The following is an 8,397-nucleotide window of genomic DNA, read 5'->3' as shown; positions in this document are numbered from 1 at the left end:
ATAAAGGTATACCACCTACGTCAATTCACACTGTCCTGAAAGAGACCTAAAACGCCTTCAAAATAACAAAGATTGAATCAAAGGTAGACCTTTTGAAATTAGCATCCACAGCAAAAGACCTTGAACTGTGGAAGGAATTGACACAGATGGGTAGAGAGGCAGTCGAGGCGTCCCGATCGGATGATTAGAAAGCGAAAGACCTTACTCAAGTCATATAATATATAATATAATCACCCCGAAGCGTACTTACTTGCAAATTTAAATATTACACGCCGATTAACATCACAAAGGGGACATCAATAAATTGAACTTGTCAACAGTAAATGTTTTTACCTTCGAATTCTGAAAAGCTGAAAATTCGACTATCTATCTGTTGATTGTTTTGCAAGTAACTTTTCGAGCAGCCATTTTAAAAGCAAATAATTTGTCAAAACAAAAACAGCAATTCTCAATTACGCCATAATACTATTTTATTCTATATGCAGCAGCCTCTTACGGTTCTCACACTACCATGTTATGACGATCGATCCAATCAGCAAAGTCCGGTCCGCATTCGTGTACCGTCGCGAACTAGCCTGGTATAGTAGCATCGTCACAACACACAGTTCAACTAGATGCTCTGTCGTTTCGGGTTCTTGCCCACATCGGGTACATGTGGGACAGGTGGGAAGTCCCCACTGATGAAGCGCACTTGCTGTTAGGCAGCCCCTCGACCGAAGAGGCGACACTGGGTGGCTGCGAATCGGCTTCGGTCGAGGGGCTGCCTAACAGCAAGTGCGCTTCATCAGTGGGGACTTCCCACCTGTCCCACATGTACCCGATGTGGGCAAGAACCCGAAACGGCAGAGCATCTAGTTGAACGGTGTGTTGTGACGATGTAAAGATAGAAATTGACATGTGAAGGCCTGATAACCCGAATTATTATGGTCTCATTGTTGTAATGGAAATACTCTCAAACCAACGCAAAATGCTGTCCATTACATCAATATTAAAGCAGGCCCATAACAGCTTTTGGCTATCAGACCTACAAAAAAAAAGTGCCCGTCCACAGAAATGATATAATATAAAGATTATCCATGTCCCGACGTGTACATATGTGTAACTGTAACATAAATAAAATAAAATAAAATTTATTCATCCCCTAGAGGAAATTTTTCTCTAGGGTCTATTCCAAGGGAAGACTGGAATAATCCAGGCGTCAGCCGCTGTGCAGCGCCGCAAATTGAGCTAGGGCGAGGTGACTGGCTCAAGGTCACACAGCGCAGCGGCGGGTGATTGAACTCTGTACCTTGCGGGTACGAAGCAAAGACCGTACCGCTGAGCCACGCTGCCCCCTTATCCATCCGAAGGCCTTAATTGGCCTAGTTTAACATTGTTGTAACGGCCAATACTTTGCGTCATTTTCTTTGAGATTTCCATAACAACAATGAGCCCATAATGAATCTGGTTATCAGACCTACAAATAGGTGCATGTCGCTAAGGCCAAATACCTCTCCTTAATTTCCAAAAACAATCCAAAACATGTTTTTTTGACCATAACTAGCGAATGAATGCATCGATTTTCATCCTGTTAGCGGTTGTCAATCGCATAATAAAATGCCCAAAACAAGCTAAAGGTAGATACTTATTTGCAGGTCTGAAAACCATATTTGTTACGGGCTCATTGTTGTTTATGGAAATACTCTCAAACCAACGCCAAGTGTTAATAATAATAATAATAATAATAATGATAATAATAATAATAATAATAATAATAATAATAATAATAATAATAATAATAATAATAATAATAATAATATAATAATAATAATAATAATAATAATAATAATAATAATAATAATAATAATAATAATAATAATAATAATTATTATAATAATAATAATTATAATAATAATATATTATTATTATTATTATCATTACTATTATCATTATTATTATTATTGATAATACTTTATTCGTCCAAAGGAAATTGATTGTACAAGTAAGCAAATAACTAGGTGGTATAAGTATGTACGTATAATGTGAAAGTAATAAAATGTGTAAATTGATTTGTAAATTGAGTATTATAAATTCGTGTAGGTAAATAAGTTAAGATCAGTGACAAAAAAAAAAAAAATGAAAAATAGAAAAATATTTATAATTTTTTTTTTCAATCAACAAAATTGTCCATTACAAGATTGTTAATTCAAGCCCAGAATTGCGTTCGGTTATCAGGCCTGCAAATATGTACACATGGACCCAATACCATCCGCATTCACAAATTTCAGAAAAAAAATGCCTGAATAAAATTCCTATAACGGAATTGTATTGGAAATTACTTTAAGTCGGAGGTGCGAGCTGTGTTAATATTTCTTTGGGTGTGTGTGTGTGTGTGTGTGTGTGTGTGTGTGTGTGTGTGTGTGTGTGTAAACCAAATCCCCCCCCCACAAACAGACATATATATATATATATATATATATATATATATATATATATATATATACATATATTTTATATAAACATTTCAAGTATTATTATGATGATTTAATAAGAATCATAATTATAATTGAAATGTTTATAAAATAACCATAATTATACTTGAAATGTTTATACATAGCTCCTTTTATCAAAAAGTTGAGCACTATTTTTCATGGTTTTTGTTTTTTTAATATATGTATATATATATATATATATATATATATATATATATATATATATATATATATATATATATAAAATATATATATATATATATATACGAGATTGATATATTGAATCGTGTTTGATACAAATATGGTACGGATAGTGCTCGACATGTAGCAATGGAGCGAATTATTATTTTAATATTTACCACAGACTGACTCCAACATTGTAAATATTAAAATAATATATATATATATATATATATATATATATATATATATATATATATTATTTAAAATATTTACCACAATGTTTGGGGCAGTCTACATCAATGTTTCAGGCTTAATTTGCCATCTTCAGTCCTGAAGATGGCAAATTAAGCCTGAAACATTGATGTAGACTGCCCCAAACATTGTGGTAAATATTTTAAATAATAATTCGCTCCATTACTACATGTCGAGCACTTTCGTACCATATTTGTATCAAACATGATTCAATATATATATATATATATATATATATATATATATATATATATATATATACGCACATACACACACAACTTATCATCTTGAAAATCGACCAATTTCAGTGCTTTAATATTTTAACAAAATCCTAATATATGAATTTTAAATCAAAACATTTTTGAATTGTATAGATTATTTTATTTATCAATTAAGATGGAAACCTTCGCTATCAAAACAAATATAATATTTTTTAAAAAACAAACTGCCATTACTATTTTTAAATTTATTATAGTCTAATATAATTGAAAATAATTTATAACAACTTTATGAATAAAGAATGAGAGAGTCAATTTACCTTTTATTTTCAATAAAGTCACTCTGCCAATTCCAAGAATTAGCTTTTTTCTTGTCAACTGTTAAAAATACGACGAAGAAACGAACGAATGCTCACTGTTACTGTGTAAGAAGCAGAACCAGGCTTTTGGATTCGGATGGCTGCCGTCTATCGCTCGTTCAGCTTTATATATAGCGATGTTAACAGGATGTTTGGTAGAACCGTACGAGATTTTAACGTAAACATCTGTTTTCTATATTTCTGAAGCTTTTCGTTTCGGAAAGGGGATTCCCCTAAAAAATCCCCGTTGCATCTCTCTCTCTCTCTCTCTCTCTCTCTCTCTCTCTCTCTCTCTCTCTCTCTCTCTCTCTCTCTCTCTCTCTCTCTCTCTCTCTCTCTCTCTCTCTCTCTCTCTCTCTCTCTCTCTCTCTCTCTCTCTCTCTCTTTATCTCTCTCTCTTTATCTATCTTTCTATCTATCTGTCTCTCTCTCTATCTTCCTCCCTCCCCCCCCCTCTCTCTCTCTCTCTCTCTCTCTCTCTCTCTCTCTCAGTGTCCCTTCGGGGCAAAAATACTTTATTTGACGTTATTTGATGATTTAATTAGTTATTTTCAGCAATTTCCACCTATTAATATATATCATTCTAGCTATTTATTCATGTTTATTGGTGTATAATTTATTTTTACTTATACATTAATGGCACACATTTGTTTAGATAATAGATCGAGAATGCAATAAAGTTAATTTGTCATTTAAGCAAAAATTATATATCACAAAAATACATACCCTTACACACACACATATATATATACACACAAATACACACACACACACACACACACACACACACAGAGAGAGAGAGAGAGAGAGAGAGAGAGAGAGAGAGAGAGAGAGAGAGAGAGAGAGAGAGAGAGAGAACACACAAACACGACAATTCAAACAAATGGTTAAGGTCTGACATCCGCACTCTCTTATCGCCTAGTTAAACATTGTTCCCAACGCGCACTCGCAGGCTCGTGCGGTGGTATGGAAAACGTCTGGAATTAAAAAAAAAAAAGAGCAAGAGTGTAAAAATCGTATAGTATACTATCATAATGTAGTCTGATTTTTTGGGATGTTTTTTTTTCTCTTGTATTTTTCTTTCTTGCTTTGTCTGGCACCCTTCAAACACACTTGTTCAGATCTAAATTTAGTGGATATTACGTTATATAAATGCACATGTTTTTTGGGGTTTTTGTTGTAGTTGTCTTGTTTTTGTTTTGTTTTGTTTTTTGTTTTGTTTTGTTTTGTTTTGTTTTTAATGACAAAAAAAAAAAAAAAGAAATCCAAATTTCTGCTCATGTTAAATCTAAAATCACTTTTCAGTACCCGGCGTATCCCGACATCAGACCGTTGTGAGACGATTGGTCACATGTGTTCTAATAAAAAGAATTTTTTTAAACACTTGAGCTTTTAAATATCGCGAAATCCACTTAACGTGCTCCACACAGAGTCCCTAGCTAACAGCAACACTAAACGTGTAGGGCGAGATATGACGCCTTTATATTCCGATTTTTTGGGGGGTTTTTTCAGACAGAGACAACGCTGATAACGGCCAGAGTACGGTGAGAGAATGTGAGTAAAGAGCCTTTTCTAAGGACTCAATTTGCGCTGCTCAGAGCGGGACGCGAACCAGAACCCTCCGAACCGAAGGCATACAGCTAGACCATAATATAGCCTTACAACTAACTCAAATGAATTAAACTAAGCTTGAAATTAAATTCAAAACCCCAGGCTCAAGGGAACATAAAACCGTTTGGAGGCGAGTAGTCTCATTTGGTACTGAATTCACGTTTTCCACCTTGAACTATGAATGGCGTCAAAATTGGTTGTGGAAAAAGGTCAAGCCATTTGAGGCTTGAGGACGACTAACCAGTTAACTGCCCTACCCTTGATAGAAACGTGTTTTTTTCTAATTTGGCCAGAAAACTCGTCTTTCAAATATAGATCGATTTAATTGGCTTCATCTTGGCAACACTTTCAAACCTGGGCCCTCACGAGGTCCCAGATTTGGGAGTTTTTGCGAAGATGAAGGTAATTTAAATCGATCGATACTTGAAGGACGAGTTTGTTTGTTGTTGGTTTTTTTTTTTTTTTTTGTTTTTGTTTGTTTTTTTTTTGTTTTTTTGTTTTTTGCCAAATTTTTAAATACGTGTCTTTCCTGGGTACGGCAGATAACGGGTTATATGCGAAAAGGCAGAAATGTCAATTATTGCCATTATTGTATGTGACATTAGTATGGCCGTGTATTCAGTGGACAATTCAGTGTTAGCGACCGGTCGCTATACAAAAATACAAAATGATTCGAGTGTTAGATAAGATAATAACACATTAAAAAATAATAATTGACATAAGTGGACGAAAACATAGTACTGTAGTTGGTAGGTATCTGTTGAAGGTGAGAATCTTTTTGCTTAAAGAGATGGTGAGGAGTATGGACAGGTAGACAGACAGGTAGACAGACAGATAGATAGATAGATAGATAGATAGATAGATAGATAGATAGATAGATAGATAGATAGATAGATAGATAGATAGATAGAAGTTAGTTAGTTAGATAAACAGATAAATAGATAGATTGATAGATGCATAGATAGCCATATTAAATAAATAGATATATAGATCGGTACATGTATAGATAACAGATGTATAGACAGACAGATAAAAAGATAGATAGATAGATAGATAGATAGATAGATAGATAGATAGATAGATAGATAGATAGATAGATAGATAGATAGATAGATAGATAGAGAACTGCCTCAGGAACTAACAGTAAATCTTTATCTATTTAGGGGGTGGAATACTATTAGCTATTTCATTATTTTTTTTTTAATAAATCAACCCAGGCGTAGCATTATTACTTGAGGAAGACGTGTGCATTATATATGCGCACCGAGATGGCGATAATTAAATCTTGTCATTGTATGTAACGAAACGCAGTACCGTGGAATGGGGTTAGTAAGACCAAAGACCAGCCCCCAAATGTGCCCAAATGTTTGAAAATTATTAAACAAAATACGGTAAAACGTAACGTACATCATGTGATATATGTATTTCACCCGGCGTCTAAACTGCACTATAAATCTGACCGTTTAGTTTCCCGCTGCTCCGAGTGCCGACGTAACCTCACCCGACAGGTAACCGGGGTCAACAGCGGTCAGCCGATATCAATTCCCAGAACGTAGATTTGACGTGCATTGGGTGATACCAATGGATGATTTCCGTACCAATTAACCTCACGATCTTCGTGACGATGCAATTCCACCCAAATGCAAAGAATTCTCGCAGACCTCCTCTTTCCATCGGTCCAATTTTTATTTCAATATCTCCAGTACTTATTCCACAAGCCGTGATTCAAATTCACATATTTTTCTATAACATTTAAATAAAATTACTTGTAATTACCTCAGGATTCTAAAAAAACGTTGCTATAAACTTCAAATTTTTTTTGGTGTGATTCACAAGGCACAAGTTTTACTACGAAATGAGGTAAGTTTCATTTACTCTTCAGTTTTCATTATCATGTAATGATTATTTTTCCGTGGTAGGTCAGGTAATAATGATATTACCTCTTTAGCCTTGTTCTTGAAACGTAATATTTCGCTGCGGTTTTATTGTTAATTATATTTTTATTTTTTAGTTTTTTTCAATGATGAGTTAATTTGATTTTTAAATTGCATAATTTGAATTATCTTGCTAATGTTTAATTTTAAATGACAGTGTGTGTTGGGCCTCAACTTAGCTCAACTGCTTGTTAGAATTTTCCTGCCCCCCCCCCCCCCCCCCCCCCCCCCCTTTCTTTCACCAAATTGGGTGAAGTTTATGGTTTTTCTTTTTCCAAATTTTATGTACGCTGTTATGTATGCATGGATATGAGAAGTAATACAGAGTGTTTTAAAACTCATTTTATTCATTAATTCACTATATCATTGCTTACATCGCTCAGTCAATTTTGAATTTTCTCTTACAGCATGGACCACACAATTGCAAGTCATAACCAAGCAGTGAATTCATTATGTAGGACATGTGGTATGATTTGTTTAACACAGAAAGAGAAACGTGCCCGCAAGAAACCATTTAAATGTTCAAATTATTCTAATGACATTCTTTTAGTCTATGGGACTGACACGGCATTGGACAAGCAAGGAGCACACTCATAATTTATGTGTAAAAAGTACACATTATAAAGCACATTGAACACACGACTCATTAGCTTCTTTGTATTTTCTCATTGCCAAGACGTTAATAATAAATAAATCAACCTTGAAACGGGTTGCACTTGCATGTTTGATATCGACAGAGTAGAATATAACAACAAACTCCAAAACGCAGGAGAGACTTTCAAATATCATGCACGAGCCACTCACCCTCAGGATGGTCCTATTGCTTCTGAATTGGACAGAATACCGCATTACACAACAGGCTTACCACAGCAGGTCATTCATTGGCAACCACTGCCACAAATACTTACAAGAAAAAGTCTACACTTCCAATTATCCAACAAACAAAGAACTGCACCCACGACCCACTCATCACTGACGACGCATGCAGTATTGGATTAATATTCTACAATATAAACAAGGCCTATAGTCATGTGCACAACTTTATTTCACACACAAAATCAATCAAAGCAGACACACTCCAATATATTCAAAGTGCAATAAAACATTACACGGATACATACAGAAAATATTTTCCAAACAAAATAATCCCAAAACAACACCTCCTTGAGTACCAGTGCATACCACACATCACTCAATATAAGTTTGGACTTAGACTTCTTGGAGAACAAGGCACAGAGACCTGTCACCAAACAACAGCAAAATTGGAAAAAAAGAGCATCCGACATTATCAATGATATGAATAAAATGCGATTTGCCATCAACGCAATGCAGTTAAAGACCAGCCCCAAACTAAACTGACAAGTTTGAA

At 34.6% G+C, this 8,397-nt stretch overlaps 1 protein-coding gene across 2 annotated transcripts in view; it reads right to left on the bottom strand.

The window, feature by feature from the left end:
- The window catches only part of LOC144970134 (CD109 antigen-like), a 56,305-nt gene extending 52,587 nt beyond the window's left edge, over nucleotides 1-3,718 (bottom strand). The window contains exon 1 of one of the 2 annotated variants that reach the window (XM_078909387.1): nucleotides 3,445-3,718. The gene's annotated coding sequence lies outside the window, so the exon portion shown is untranslated. The remainder of the gene's footprint in view (nucleotides 1-3,444) is intronic. The other variant, XM_078909386.1, reaches the window with a different exon arrangement.
- Between the last annotated feature and the right edge of the window lie 4,679 nt (nucleotides 3,719-8,397).

Source organism: Berghia stephanieae, chromosome 4 (genome assembly GCF_034508935.2).
Source record: "Berghia stephanieae isolate SIO BIC M18660-M18661 chromosome 4, UCSD_Bste_1.3, whole genome shotgun sequence".
Classification (NCBI taxonomy): domain Eukaryota; kingdom Metazoa; phylum Mollusca; class Gastropoda; order Nudibranchia; family Aeolidiidae; genus Berghia; species Berghia stephanieae.
This window is presented reverse-complemented; position numbering and strand designations above follow the sequence as displayed.